We start from the raw sequence: 16,849 nt of genomic DNA, 5'->3' as shown, positions 1-16,849 counted from the left end.
TAATGTCAGATTCACGGCCATCATCTTTGCCTACTACCTGAAACCCAGCAGACACATGGCTTTAGCCACTTGAAAGTGTTATCTTGACTATGTACCATCAGTTTGCTCTTGCTCTATTTATGTATCATTTTATATGTTTGCAGCATATAGGGAGTGGTATTTTAGTTTCAGTAGGCATGCCACAAAAACCTAGCACAGACTTGGCAGAAGAAATCTGTTTTCTGAAAATTCTGGAAGCTAGAAGTCCAGGATCAAGATGTCAACAGGAGTGGTTTCTTCTCAGCCCTCTTTCTTGGCCTGCAGATGGGCATCTTCTCCCTTTGTCTTTCACATAGTCTTCCCTCCACACTGTCAGTGTCTTCTAAGGATGAGGAACCACTCTAATAGCTTCATTTTAACTTAATCTTTAAAGATCCTATCTTCAGTCATGGTCCCCATTTCAGTCATGCTCTGAGGTACTAGGGGCTAGGACTTCAACATTGAATTTTACAGGGACACAGTGCAGCCTATAGCAAGGGTTTGGGGGAAGGATTAAATTGTGAAATGAGAATACCTTTTCTACCATCCTTCCTGGAAGAAGGTGTTAGACTATGTCCCAGCTCTGGAGTCCTCTCAGGGAGATAGCATCCCTCTCCCGCATAGCCCAGCTACCCTCCGGTAGCAGCCACACATGTCCTTGGAGATGCACAGTTACTTGGGTGATACCAGCATAGTGCCTTGTTAGAAAAGCATAGCTGACAGTCTCCCTGCTTGTTCAGGATTCATTGTAACCTTTGACCTTGAGGGGCTACAGGGTTTGGACTGAGATGGCTACAGACACTGTGCTCACCCGATACTCAAAACCAAGCACCTTGACTGGGTGCTGCCACTACCAACATGCCATGGAATGAGACCTACTGTGATAGCTCCTGGGTCTCAGTCTTGTTGCTTTTTAAAAAAAACATATTCTAAAGTGACTCGAAATCTGATCTCTGTCTCTTTGAATCTAAGCCGAGGCTTCTATTTCTAAGTAATCTGTAAATATTCTGGAGCAAGCATTTCTTGTGGTAGACTGACCTTGTCTGAAGTATTCTGCCTGAGTAATAGGAATAGCATTTACATTAGCAACTACTGTTTTCATTTCTGCATGACATGAGGATGTCAGAGTTGCACAGCAGATCAGCACTTGAGATATTAATCTGGTTGTCCTTGTGCACATCCCTCATCTTCATTTCTTCCAGACTCTCAGAAGGACTGTATTCCTCCTCCCCAAACACACAAAAAAAAATTTAAAAAAATGAAATATAAAAAATTCAAAGAAACTGCTGACCTACATGCAAAGTGAAGCCAATCTTCCTGTCCCAGAAATTAGATAAAACTGGAGAAGAGTGGAGGTGAGACAGAGTGCTGACATGAAAGAGAGACAAGCAGACAGGAGGGGAGAGGCCTCCTGAAAGTCAAGAGGGAAGGGAGAGACTTCAAAGCAGGAAACCGAGTAGAAGCTGACCTCCCATGAACCCCATTGTGATCAACTCAGGGTCTGCGGACCAGCCACTGTTCAGGGGTCTATGACACATGTGTGACCCCTGAAGATAACAGGAAAGGCCTTTTAGAGTGAAAAACACCTGTATAGGGATGGGGAGTGAGGGAAAAATTACATCCCAACAGAAAGGAAAAGAATGGAATCAATTGATAGTTCTCAATAGGCAGGGTGTTATTTAAATCACCACCACCTCACACTTGGATTCCTCATGAGAAACTATTGGATTCGTCTTCAATACAAAGGCAATGCATTCCCAGTCCTATATCTTATTTTACTCTACTCACAGTTTAACAGTCTAGCCATTACTGTTTCCTCAGAGCTGGAAAAAGACATAAGACACCTAAGACAGAGACAAAAGCCTATGACCGACATCACCACAAGCAGCATGATTGTTAATTCTTCTATATCCCAAAGCACATGGGGGTGACACTGAAGGCAGCGAGTTGTAATGTAGAAAGGAGTATTGTTAGGGGCTAAAATGTCCCCTCCCAAATTCATATGCTGAAGTCCTAATAATCCCCAGTACCTCAAAATTTGATTGTATTTGGAGAGAGGGTATTTAAAAGGTGTGAAATTGAAATGAGAACAATAGGGTGAGCACTGATCCAGTTTGACTGATGTCCTTATAAGAAGAGGACATTTGGACACAGACAGGTATGAAGGAAGACTAGGTAAAGACACAGAAAGAAGATGGCCATCTACAAGCCAAGGAGGAGGCCTCAGAAGAAACCAGTCCTGCTGACATCTAGCTCTTGGACTTCTAGTCTCTAGGTCTTTTCTGGTTTTTATGCTTTGGGGTGCCTTTTGTGTCAGCTCTAACAAACTAATACCAACACCAAATTTGGGGAATTTATTCCCTTTCCAGCAGCCTGTTCTTTCTCCAAAAAGGTAGCATTACTACACCTCTGAAGGCTGCTCTCTGCAAACACAATGAAAAAAAAAAAATGACCCAGAGAGAGTATAATCAGGGTTTTCTCCTCTTGGCGTATCCAGTTAAGTAGGAGTGTAGAGGCCCATAAAGGGCTGGCTCTCCTACAAGGTACTCAGCCTGTACATCCCATCTGAGAAAACTCCAACAATAAATTGTTGAGATGAAAGATTCAATCAGACAAATTCTTCATCAGCCTGTGGAAATTCATGGTGAAATTTAAATTTCTCAATTTGAAAGGAGGGGCCCAGGTGAATAGTGGTATGCCTTCAGGCACCAACAGCCTTGGTCCAGGAGCAAAGTGGTCAGGAGACACTCTTGGCAATAATTCATTATGTGTCTCTGTCTGACAAACCATCAAAAAATAAGCAGGCTATGACCATGCATGTCCTGGAGCTTGAGTCTTAGCGCATGAGTCAAGGCCACCTCTTGCTGCCTCCTGTAGTTCCCTAGGACCAGTTCTCAGTCACCCATTGTCCTTCAACCCATATTGATGGTTATTACCCTCTCTCCTGTGAGGTTCTGAGGCAGGGCAGAAAGTGTTAGAGACAGGCACATGCACCCTATATGTTGAGTGATGGAACAAGGCCCAAGGTACCAGTGAGAGTTCTTTGAGGATCCACCTTTACCCCATGAAGATCCCATGCATTTCAGAGTGGCATTAAATGGCAAATAGTAAACACCATGAGAGGACCAGAGTGAGATCACAGAAGAAAGAGCAGTTCTTCTTTCTGGAAAAAAAAGGGGTTCACATTTTCATTTTGTGTGGCCTCACAAATGATGTTAATACCCCGCCTGTATGTTTCATGTGTCAGGGTGTACAATTTTGAGCATAGAAGTGATGCAGTAGCCACTGCTTTTTGCCTTCAAAAATAAAATTTGCTGACCTGACACATTGGAATAGGGCAGCCAGGGTCACAGATACTCCACCTTCCCCTAGATGCTTCATCTTCGCCTGGGTTATCAAATAGTTTGTCTGATTTCTGGGTGAGCTATGTGTTTAGCTCCACAGAGAGGGGCATCAGCTTTTCACATGTCACACACACACACACACACACACCATGTTGGGAGACAGCAAGGTTTATGTGTGTTCTAGTATGTACTTAAAGCTTATTCTTGCCATCTCTGCTTTACATTCACCCTGTCTTCTAGACTGTCTACTGGCTGGATTTCATGCTCCAGCTTCAAATACAAAGAATACATCCTAACCACTTCTGCAATTGTGTCAAGTTTAATGCCTCGGACAACATATTTCATATTTTATATCTTCTCATTGGTTCTACCTCTCTAATTGAACTGTGACTAATACTTATGACCAATTTTTTGAGTGGCTAAATGATTATTACTTGGTTGAGGAAATAGGGCTATGTATATAAAAATAAAACATAAATTTACATGATGTGGTGAAATAATGTATTTGCACAATCCTTTGCAATTTTCTTGCTTTGCCTTATTTGGTAATCACCACAAATCCCATGAGGTAGATTGCAACAGCTATAAGAATTTTCATTTTGCAGATGAAAGTAAGATGTCTCAGCCAAGGTCACATAATTAGAAAGTGGCAGAGTTGGAACTATTCTTCTAGTATCTTTCCCAGTGTACTCCCACTGACCTAGAGAGCTCCCAAATATGAAATGGTAGGATAGAATATGAATCTCAACTCTGTAGTGAAATAAAAGGCATTTTAACCAGTAGAAAAGGTCTCTGCTTCTCAGTTATGTAATTATATTTTTGCTGTCTGAATGTTAAGTCTGCAGACCATAAATTATTCAGCTGATATCCACCTCGACTTCATATACCCTCACTCTAAAACACAAAGAACTGTAAACTCTTGCTTAGTACTCAACAGTTACAATATCATAAAATGAAAAGGACACCCCAAATACTGCAGTGTCTCCACGACTCAGGTTTCTTACAGGTATATTTTAATGCTCATCAACACAAGTTTTGTAGGTAACAGACATGTAAGCAGTTTTCATCATTACAATTCATTTGTCTGGTACATGGAAGTGAGGCTTAGCAGTTGTTTCACAGTTGTGAAAAAAAAATCAGCTCCATTTAAAACAAATCATCTAAATTCCACAATAGATTATAAAAGTAAGTGAGACTTTGCTCTTCTATTTCTGCTAACCACAGGAATGAGAAATAAAACACTCTATTAAATTCTTTGAGCTATATCCATATAAAGTCATGAGTACACTAGCACTGTGAAAAATTCAGAGAAAACACAAACTTGCATCATTTGTCAACAATGGTAAAATCAGCCCAAATAAGGCTTTAGGTTATTGTAGTCTTTTGTTATAGGAGGAAAGCAATAGTTAAAATCAAAAAGGAAATAATCAAAGTTCCTTCCAATGAATTCTTGCTCCTCTAAACAGGTCTTATGAACACATAAATCACAACCGTGTTCTCCAGGACCATCAGAGAGCATGTCCTGTGGAGAACCAAGCTCACTGTTTCTTGCCTCCTGTGATCCATGCATTTATGCCAAATGCTCCCAAGATTCTTGGAGACAGAAGTCACCCAGGGCACTCAGAAACCAACTGGTCTGCTCCTCTTAATTATTACCCTTGTTCATGCTCACACGCCTGCCTCCTTAAAGATAAGGTTAACTTCATTCTTAAGCACAGCATGCTCAGAGAAGCCCTCATTTATTGATTAGAACAAACATTTGTGGAGAGTTTATTTCACCATAGACATTGTGCTTGGCCTGGGGACACAATGATGAAAAGGACAGATGTGTCTTCTCCCATGGAGTTTGTGGTCTAGGGTAGAAAAGAGATGCTAACCACCAATTGATAAACAAACATGTCATTGCCAAATGAGGTAGGCACTGGAAAGGATAGGATTATGCTGCTAGGAGTCATATGAGCCTAGCCTTATAAGGAGGCCCAGAGAAAGCATCCTTCAGAAAGTACCATTTTTGCATATCCCAAAAGGGTGCGATGGGCTCAGTACACACAGGAGGGAACACAGGTCTGCATGCAGCATCCCAGGGAGCCCTGATCCTAGCCAAACAGGTTAACAGTGGGTTCTGGTGAAAGAGAATAGGCCTGGGCGCAGCAGGCTGAGGGCCTGAAAGAGAAGTGGAGAAGGAAGGTAAAAATGGAAAAAGAAAAGAAGTTGAAAGGGTAAGTTTCATCTATAGCAGTGTTGTACCTCAGGAAAGTCCCTTCTCATAAATAAATTATGGAGGAAGGGGTATTAAACTCTGTCCAAGCTCCCCAGGGTCCTAAACAACATTGCAGTGTTCTTTCCTGAAGCCCATGCACCCTTTGGCAGCCTCCTGTTCCACAGCCTGCCCTTCTCGCCTCATGGCCTTTATGCATGTCAAATCTCCCCTAACCAAGTGTCAGGAGGGACAATGTCATCATCTGATTTAAGTAATGAACTCTGAGGTGCAAATGGCTAATAGATATGCTCCCCAGAAATTGTGTACTCCTCAAAGAGCCTACCAATTCTGAAGGACTCCCTAAAGAAAGGCCACATTTCTCAGCCAAAGCTAATGTGTCTGAAGAACTGGGTCGAGCAAATTTTTCTTGACCTTTGGAAAACTGAGCTCCCTTGATTTCACATTAATAAACTGGAGACTTCAGGAAACAAAGGTCAGCCGGGAGAGAGAGAAGGATCAAAAGCCAGTCCCCAGGAGAATTCCCCTGACTCTTCCTTCAGTGATGGAGTCCAGATGGAGAAGCTGCAGCTCTCTATGAAGAGTTGGAAGCTCTCCGCTGAGGACAAGCAACTCAGGACTGCTAAAAAGGAACAGGAAATGTCCCACTGCGTCTCAGGGCACATATTCCAATCTTGAAAGCTTTTCCCTGTTCTGGGATTACATCTACACAGAGTAGATTTTTTAAAAAATTGTGTGCATGTGCAGATTTATTCCTGAGCTGCTAAATCTTTAGAAAATCAGTGATTTGAAAGCATTTAATCTGATAACGATCATGTGCAATTCTAAGTAAAAATCTTATTTGAAGATCCAAAAAATCCACTTGTTTTTATACTGAATTTAAGAGGGGAAATTGAGGCAGAAAAAAAATGTTCAGTAAATTTTCAAAACAAAAATTTGTTTCTTGCCTAACAGTTAAAAAATATATCTGATAAATTTTACATGACTCCCTGTTTTGTAGAAAATCGGGGAGAATTCAAGTGATATATACTAATCCAAGTTTGTGTGTTGTTTTTTTTTTTTTTAAACCACCAATGAAGTTAAGAGATGGGAATTAAAAAAAAAACAGACACTAAAGTGGTTCTAAGGATATAATTGATCTAAATGTTCTGAGCCTTTGAATCATACATGGGCTGCCATTTAACTCATTGTCAGCATTAAGGTAGGAGAGGTTTATGTCACAGTGATGGAATCATGCTCCATTAGCCTAGGCTGCATAAGTACAACAAAGTACTAGAGACAAGGTGGTTTAAACATCCACAACTTATTTTCTCACAGCCCTGGAGGCTGGAAGTCCAAGATCAGACAAAGCATGGATAATTTCTGCTGAAGGTTTCTCTTCTTAGCTTGCAGATGGCTATGTTCTTCCTGTGATTTATGTGGTTTTCTGTCTGTACATGAACATACCTGTCTGAAAGTGTCCTCTTATAAGACACCAGTTATTGAATTAGAATCCACCCTAATGACTTCATTTTAACTCAGTTACCCCTTTTAAACACCTATCTTCAGATATAGCCATATTCTGATTATGGGGAAAAGATTTCAAAATGCAAATTTGGGAAAACACAATTTACCCCGTAACAGAGGCAACAGCCCATGAATTAAGAAAAAATTATTCATCTGAACAGATACATACCAAAGAAACTAGGAAAGCAATCTGAGTTGGAAAGGTGCTACTCAAAATGACCTGTCCCTGAAAGAAATGATCCGGATGGTGGAAGAGAATTCTCAGAATGGTCTCCCGACTTCACTAGTCTTCAAATAGGAAAAATGCTTTCTGGCTACAGCCAGAATGTACTTAGGAGTATAAGTTTTGGCTAAAACTCATGCTTTCTTTTCCTAATAGCATCTTTATATCATTATTTGATCCTAGTGAGTTAGGTTGAGAGTTCAAACAGGAACATAAATAAGGCATATTTGATGTTGGAAATTAATGAGCCCAATTCTATCTCTTTAACTTTTAAAGGATATTACTTGATTATATGGACAAGAGCCAGTTCTAGTGATAGCTCATGAATTGTTAATACAGTTGTCTTCAAAAAGAAATACAGCATGCTTTGTTTAACAAAGGTAAAATAGGGATTAATTCTGAGAGGCAGAAATCTGTGTTGTTTTATTTGCTTTTTAAATTGACTAGTCATTTTAACTTTCAAGACTCTTTTCCTCTCTTTACAAATATTTGCCAGTTTACATTATATAAAATGGGTTTTTGTTACTTTTATAATTAAGAAAACTTCTAAAAATTACTATGTATTTCTAAAAATTCCTTTTATGGAAATAAAACAGTTTTTAGTTTTTTTTTTTTTCTTAATTGGTCCAGTAGTTTTTACTTCACCTAAACAGGATTAAATGAAGTTGTGGGGAGTGAATCACGTATTCTCATTACAACATCAGAGGGGTATCTAGAAGGGAATACTCTGGGTCATAAAAAAAAAAATGTGAACTTCTTTGTTCAAATGTCCTTCTTCTTGTCAATTCTAAAGATACTTGTTGGAAAGAGGAAGCTACCCAATAAACACTATAAGAGCATGAGACAGGCACCAAAACCCTGGGGCCATCTCACCAAGGAAATTGAACCAATAAAAATGAACACATGCTTTGAGCAGTCACTTCACAGAAGAAACTATAAAAATGGCCAATAAGCACAAAAAAATATATTTAACTGTTTTAGTCAGCTTTTCATCTCTATGACCAAAAGACCTAACAAGAACAAGTTAGAGGAGGAAAAGTTTATTTTAGCTCATTTCATAGGTTCAGTCCATGGTTGGCCAAATCCATTGCTCTAGGCCCAAGAGTAGGCAGAATATCATGGCAGAAGTGTGTGCAGAGGAAAGTAGCTCAGACAACATGACAGACAGAAAGCAGAGAGAGAGTTCTGCTCACCAGGGACAAAATATAAACCCCAAAGGCACACCCCCAGTGACCTACCTTCTCCAGCCACACCCTACCTCTACAGTTACCACCCAGTAAAGCTTATCAGTAAATTGACCCACTGATTATTTTACAGCTTTCATAATCTAATAACTTCACCTCTGAATAGTCTTGAATTGTGCCCCACATGAATATTGGGGGTTACTTCATATCTTAAGTCATAACATTAATTAATCATTAATAATCAAGTCAATGCAAACAAAAAACACAATAGTTTATCAATTCACACCCATGAATAGCTAAAATTAAAAGACTGCAACACCTAATTTCAAAGAATGTACTTGAACTCTCAGATATAGGTCATATGAAATGTGTACAATTTTCACTTTGGAGAACTAGCAGTTTTTTATTAAACCAAATATATACCTGCATTGTGATTCCAATCCAATCCTAGATATTCACCTGGAAAAAAACTCATCCATAAAAGAATTGTATAATAGTGATTGTAGCAGCTTTATTTCAAAAGTGTCAAACTGAAAGCAATTCAAATATCAAACAATAGAATAGAAAAATAAACTGATATTTTTGGACAATGTGATAGATACTACACAGAATAATAAAGAATGAGCTACAGATACACAAGACAATTTGGATGTACCTTAAAAACAATGTACTGATCAAAAGAAGCCAAACATATAATAGTGCATCCTAGTTGATTTCATCTATATGAAGCTCAAAAATCAGCAAAGCTTGGGCTGGGGTAGTGGCTCAGTGGTAGAGTGCTCGACTGGCACACATGAGCACTGGGTTCAATCCTCAGCACAACATAAAAATAAATAAAGTAAACGTAAGTATATATACATATATATAAATATGTATATGTATATATATATATATATATATATATATATATATATATATATATATATCAGCAAAACTAAATTACAGAGCAAGAAATGAAAATACTGGTGCCCAGAAGGACAGAAGGGTAAGGTTAGACTGAAAGAGACCAAGGATACTTTCTGGGGTAGTGAGTATATAATGATTTTCTTGGTATGTAAGTTTTACTTCCATAAAAATATTACAAGAGGTTGTTAGATAAAGCTGCCATCACTTTGCAGTTCCATGATTCCACATACACCCCATTTCATAGTTTTCATCTGGGACTTATTTGCATGACTTGCCCACTGGCTGCTCACATGGATCCTGAGTGGGAATTCAGCCCTTCCAGGGAGGCCAAGCACACCAGTGAGCCTTTCTTGTTTGTCAGGCCTTACAGCCATGGCAGATTCAAGATTATAGTCTACCATTCCCCCTTCAAGAGCTATTTGTTCCAAGTGCTCTTAGCAAGAGTTAACATGGTAAAGTGGAAAGAACACAGACCATGGAGCCACACAGACTAGAGTTTAGGTTTTATGTCAACCATTTACCAGCTTTGAGCAGGTTATTTAATATCTCTGAGAATCTGTTTCTTTGTTTGTATAACTGATTATTGTTAGGATGAGAGATCAAATTAACAGCATACCTAGATCAAGGCCTTGCTCAAAGTAGGCCCTCAATAATGTATAGCTACCATTGACCAATCAGCTCCCTGAGAGCAGAGGATTATGACTGTTTAGCACATAGGTTATGTTCAACAAACTCTTCATATAAGGGAATAGCCTGAAAATTTTCTGTTTTTCTTTCATTCTTGTGAGAAAACACCAAGGGACATAATCAAGACGAAGCAAGATGGTTAAGAAACAGCAATTATTTTTTCCAATATATTGTTTTATCTCAGGATATGTCCAATCTTTTATCTGAAACCCTTGAAGTCAGTTATATTTCTGAACTCAAAATTATATCTGATTTTGGAAATGTGAGATGGCATATATGCGATAGATAGATAGATAGATAGATAGATGATAGATAGATAGTCTTCCTAGTAGATTGGGGCAGTGTCCCATATCAAACACATTAACATTTCCATAACAAAAAATAAATAGCCACACAAAGTGGAATAAATGAGGACAAAAATATTATTATCAGTACAGGTCAGTTTCAATTGTCAATTGATTTTTTTAAATAACAAAAGCACCATCATTTGATTTCAAAGCTGTTGGGATTGCAGAACTGTTGGAGACCCTGTTATAGGTAAGTTAGTGTAGCATCTGTAGTGCTCCAGGCATTCTGACCTAAGCACTTCATTTATTAACCCATTTTTCTTAAAAACAACCCCTTATTATTATTTCAATTTTACAGGTAAAGAAACTGAGGCATGGATAGGATAAGTAATTTGCCTAAGGTTACACACTTAGCCCCAGAGTCTGTTCTATAATCACTCTTCCACAGTGCCTCAATCTCCCCTTCTGTCAACATCTGCAATGGTGGGCTTTGAGAAAGCATCCATCCACCCACCCACCCACCCACCAAATTAAAAATTACGAAAGAAAAATGTTGCTGGCCTTTTTGTATCCTGTCTGATGTTTCTTCTACTTTGAAAACTCCAGAGCTTGTTGAAAATCAGGGACTTTAAAGATCTGCTCTCTTTAACAGACCCAAATAAGATAGTCTCATTTGCTTGAGAAAATCAGATTAACCCATGAACTAGGCAGGGTAGTGGGGGCATTTCGAAGGCTATACTCAGAAAAGGTTGAGCCACTGATGGAAGTTGCCAAAGAAAAGCCAGAAGCCCACGGTGCAGAATAACACTCTTTCAGCAACCAACAGGTCATTAAAAAATACATTCAAATTTATGGGTAACCCAGCCACCTTATCAAAGGAAAACAATATAAAAAGCTCACAGCTCCTAGGGGGAAAGAGTAAAAGCTACTCCACAGAAAAGAGGAAAGCACGTGCATCAATCATGTCACGGGGCCCAGTGTTAATAACTCCTAAACAGCGAAGGTGAAAGAACATTTGTTCACCAAAAGGTCACTTGCCCAATTCAAGGGGGAAGGTTTGGGAGCACATGTTGGAAAGTCTGCCTCAGTGAGTGTTACATGACCCTTGGGCCCAGTTTGCCTATGAAACAAGGCTGGTGGTGGTGAGCAATTAGTCTGGCAGCTAATCAGTGTCATTGTGCTGAAACCTTTCAGGAAACCATCCCAGCATAAAGGAACGATGCCTCATGTCCAGGTCTGTTTCTCACAGAAAACACAGAGTGCTGAGGAAGGAGCTTTGGGAATATGCACTTCCCTTCAGCCAGCCAGAGTTTACCAAGAGTCTATAAGGTACTTAACCCTACAATATGCATGTGGCAGCATTGGTTCAAAGAAATCCACTTTCCTCCCCCCAAAAATAGTTTAAAATCTAATTGGGAAAATAAGAAAACGTAATTACATCAGAGATGAAAAATATATACAAATGTAAGAAAGAGCTAGCAAAATGTTTTGACTTGCAATTCTCTGTTTCTCTTTTTCTGTTTATGCACAACTCAAGTTACAATCTTCATTCCAACCTCACTGAACTCTCAGAAAATAAGTGAACCCACTCAGGTCAAATATTTCCAAATGGTATTGCTTCTCAGAAACAATGTTTGTGCTTCTCACACTGCCTTTTCACAGAATTAAAAGACAATCTTATATGAGGGACAGAGCAAAGAGAAACCCAGGTCTCGCTCAACAAGTGTTTACAGAATTAAGTAGAAATCCTGCCCTATTCTACCTAACCTAAAGGATTCTGCCCATAATTCTGACTGTGAATGAATCACTAACCACCAGTGACTCGTGCTTATGTATTTTAGAGAGGCAATGTACTCAACACGACCTACATTCATTCCTCTGGGAAAGCTTTTGATTGCACTATCATAATTTTCTAAGTAAGCCTTTTACATTCATGAAATGATAATTTGCTACTGCTTAAGTTAACGTGCTTTTAGTATTGGCCAGCCCCTAAATATAATGCTACCCCAAGATTCTTTCGTCTCCTGACATGTTTTGAGGTGGAAAGTGAAAAGGAAAGGAGACATGAAAAAAAAAAAAAAAAAGCAAACTGGCTAAGAAATTAAACTTGACTTGAGTGGGCTGGGGATGTAGCTCAGTGGCAGAGTACTTGCCTAGCACATGCAAAGCCTCAAATTCCACTCCCAATATTACATACATACACACACCAAAAAAAAAAAAAAAATGGAGGAGGTAAGAAGAAGGTGCCAGGGCAACTTTCACCATAACAGTCCAGGCTGACAGAGGTGAAGGATCCCTTATCTTACTCTGAGAAAACCCTACATCCTTCACTGTTTTAGGAGCAAAGTCAGTTATATATGAATAAATTGACACAGAACATGAGGCCATAAATTTCACCTCCGTCAAAATGTGGTAGAATACTTATTAAAGAAAAATAGAGTATTTTTTGTATTTTCATAAACTATAACCATATTCTTATCACACCTAACAATTATATAACCCAGATAAGAGCTGAAGTCAGTCAAATCTTTAAGGGGTGAGTAAAAAGGGCCCAAGACTACATCTTGTGTCTAGATTTAAAAAAAAAAAAAAAATCTAATTCCTCTCTGTTTGAGTCACCTTTTTTTCCTGTTGTGACTAAAAAGACCCAACCAGAACAACTTTGGAAGAGGAAAAGTTTATTTGAGGGCTCACAGTTTCAGATGTCTCAATCCACAGACAGCAGGCTCTATTCCTTGGATCTCAAGGTGAGGCAGAACATCATGGCAGAACACTGTGGTGGAGGGAAGCAGTTCACATGATGATCAGAGAGCAGAGAGAGAGAGAGAGAGACTCTACTCTCCAGATACAAAATATATTCCCCATAGCCATTTTCCCAGTGAACCACTTCCTCCAGCCACACCCCACCTGCCTCCATTTACCACTCAGTTAATCCCATCAGGGATCAATTCACTGACTAGGTTAGGGCTATAAGCCAATACTTCTCCTCTAAAACTTCTTGCATTGTCACACACCTGAGCTTTTGGGGAATACCATGTCTCAACCATAATACTCTCACCTTCCTGCTCATCCATTCTATAGTCCTCTTCCCTGGGTCCTCTACTTCCCGAAGTCAGTTTCCACTATATTATAATTTGACAAATTTTATGGGTAGCCTATTATATGCCTGTTGGATGATGGAGGTGTTATGTGAACAAAACAGACATTGCTGCTTCCTCTGGAAGTCTAGAGCCTGATGAGCAAGATAGATGTTATTCAGGGAAGCTCACATCCTCTAGAATTCACTACAACTGAAAAAAAAGTAATTGCAGAGGCTCAAAATTCATCCTTCAAGAAAAGGAAAGTTATACGGAAGTATTTTTCCACTGAAAGAAGTTATGCCATTCACCAGAGTGTTAAAGTGGTTTCCGACACACAAATAGTAATGGGCCACATCAAAGACAGGATGCCCCGGCAACAATAGCATTAACCAAATCATTATCAATATAAGCAATATTGGAGTAAACTACTTAAAATATGGATAACCATGTATTAGAAGAGCTACTAAATTTTGGCCCTGGTAAAGGTAATGCAAAACCTTTTGAAAATGAAAGAGACCATTCATTTCTAACCAATGCATACTCTTTTAAACAGTGTACCTGCAAGTGTAGTTAACCAGCATCACTCTCTAACTTGTTTCTCTCCATGGACCACAGAGATAATGCTGTACCCAGGAGTAAGCTGGCAATGCTGCAAATGAAGGCAATAGCCTGAGGGTTCTGGCTACCCAGGCCCCATTGCGATGGCTTAGGGATGGGTACCAACTCCCAGATGTAGTTTATATGCTTCCCAAGATGCCCATGTTGTCTATTTCATTTCCTTTAGCATAGACAAAAAGTCTTGGAGAGGTAGCTGTTTTCCTCATTCCACAGCATTGACAAGCTGTCTCGTTGTGTTAAAATTTTCCTGTAATTCCACTGGCATCTCCACAGTGGAGGCCAAACATCCTGCATTACTGAATTGCCCCTGCTATGACCTCTGGTTTAGATCCTTTCCTCCCTGCAAAGAGTTTTCCCAGCTTATCACTATGCTTTTATTTTAATTTTAGTTCAAAGCAGACTGGTTTAAGAGAAGATCATACAATGCAGCTAAGTAGGAAGCTGCTACAAAGAAATTCACCTGAATAGTCAATGAATGGATTCAAAATGACCTGGCATACTTCTCATCCCTTAATCTGCTAGTGTGGTCTTTACAAAACCTGTGGAGGAGAAAGAAGTCAAGAGCAAAAAGAAACAGACTTTTTTATATAAGGGCAGAGACTAAATATGAAATGTAGGAGTAGAAAATGAAACTATTTTAAAGTAATGAAGACAGAAATGACTATGTTCATTAGAAGAGACTACAAACCGTTCCAATGTCATGACCATCTCAGCCATCCACTAGTATTCTTTCAGTTCCTCCAAAATATCTGCCTTCGCCCCTCTCATTTTAGGGCTATTAAATAAAAATTACTAGATGTCATTGTTTTGGTCTATGCTCCTAGGGGTCCAGCCAGACCAAAATTTTAAAATCAAAATGTAGTCACTTGTGCTAAAGTTCCAGGTCAGCAACTGAACCCTAAGTTGTTCTGACCACCCAAGTCATCAGGAGACGGAGATAATAGCAAACTTTCCTAAACAGGCCCATGTCAATCAGCCTGTTATAATGAAGTTCCCTCTGCTTTAATTCCTACATGTTTTACCCTTACAAAAAGTAGTCTGAAGTAATCTCATATTGACCAACCAGTTCTTTTTCTATTGTTCTGTCTCCTACTTTACAAGAAAAATAACTTCAAAATAACCAATCCAATTTTTCTTCTTTGTCCTGCTTTCCCCAGCTCTTCTCATCTATATAGGCAATCTCTTTGGTTCAGCTCATTGGAACACTTATTCTATTTTATGGAATGAAGTCTTGTCCAATTCTAAGGTTATAAAAAAAGTCAATTAAGTCTTTAAATTGTTGTAATCCTGTCCGTTGGCACAGGCTATTCACTCTGTATGAAACATTCTCCCTCCTTTTTCACTCCACTTATGATTCTCTTCTGCAGTGACTTCAAACCCCAGAAACACTCAGCAATGTTTAGAGACCTTTGACAATTGTCCCAGCTAGAGGGTGTTGCTGCAGGCATCTAGTTGGTAGAGATCAGAGATGATGCATAACATCTGTATTGCACAGAAGAACCCCCACCACAAGACTATCCAGGTTATTTATTTATTTATTTATAGCACCAGGGACTAAACACAAGGGCATTCTAACACTGAACTATATCTATAGCCCTTTTTATTTTTATTTTGAGACAGGTTGCAGAGGCTGACCTCAAATCTGAAATCCTCTTGCCTCAGCCTCCCAAGTTGCTGGGCTTATAGGCATGCACCAGTACACCCAGCTAAAACTATCCAGTTCAAAAGTCAATAGTGTGGTGGCTGAGACACCCTCACATCTCTTCACCTACCATGTGCCTTACATGGCAATTACTCCAAGCAGCCTTGCCTGACTCTTGTGAGGTAGGTCCCCATCATAACCTGGGCTTCTCCTTAGGGTATCACAAATACAATGAAAACCCTCAGTTTGTTGTTATATCTATGTTGACTGCTACAAAGGGGGCCCCATGAGGACTAGAATCATACCTGTCTTGCTCCACACCATATATTCCTTGCTTAACCCAAGATCTAACATTTGTTGAATTAAGGGGAAAAAAAAAGAGTTTAAGAATTCCCATAAGAGAGCAACCTTCAAAATAGTTGAGAAGCCACATATTGGACCAGTCTCAATACTTACACTCAGACCTCATTTTTCATTAAAAATGATCCTCCCAAGATGACTTCACTAGATTGCCTTCCAAATGCCTTTGACTGTTTTAAAGATCAAATACCTCCTCAAAGAACAAAGAGTTGCCACTTAAGGACTTTCAAGAGAATGGGAGGCAGGCCTGTAAATAATAGAGTAAGTGATGAGAAATATGAACTCCCAAGAAGACCATTTTCAAAGGGACAATACTTATTTGTACATACAAGTTTTAAGATACTTATCTAGAGAGACATAATGCCATTCTCTGTATCCATCCTAAGGAAACACACAAAGATAGGATGCCAGACAATTTTGTAAATAAAAAAGAACAGGTAGAAGAAGACCATGAAATAAAGGAGTTATTTCTAACATTTAACTAGTGTCCTGAAAAGCTCACAAACCCTAGAAATCATGTAGAGCTGACTCGAAACCCTCCCTGGCCCTTCCCCTACAAAGTTTGTCACCTGAGGCAATTTTCTTAAATTATCTAAGCATCCATTTAATAAACTAAAATGGAAATGAGAAACTCCAGCCTCTTGCAATCACGGATGATTAGTGTAGCGATATATTTAAAGTACTAGCCCAGCATCTACTTCATCCCTCAGAAGTCTCTATAAAAAAGTCTGTTGGCCATGAAAGAATAAGAATATCATTCTGGTCCCAAGAATTAT

This window comes from Urocitellus parryii, chromosome 1 (genome assembly GCF_045843805.1).
Source record: "Urocitellus parryii isolate mUroPar1 chromosome 1, mUroPar1.hap1, whole genome shotgun sequence".
Lineage (NCBI taxonomy): Eukaryota > Metazoa > Chordata > Mammalia > Rodentia > Sciuridae > Urocitellus > Urocitellus parryii.
This window is presented reverse-complemented; position numbering follows the sequence as displayed.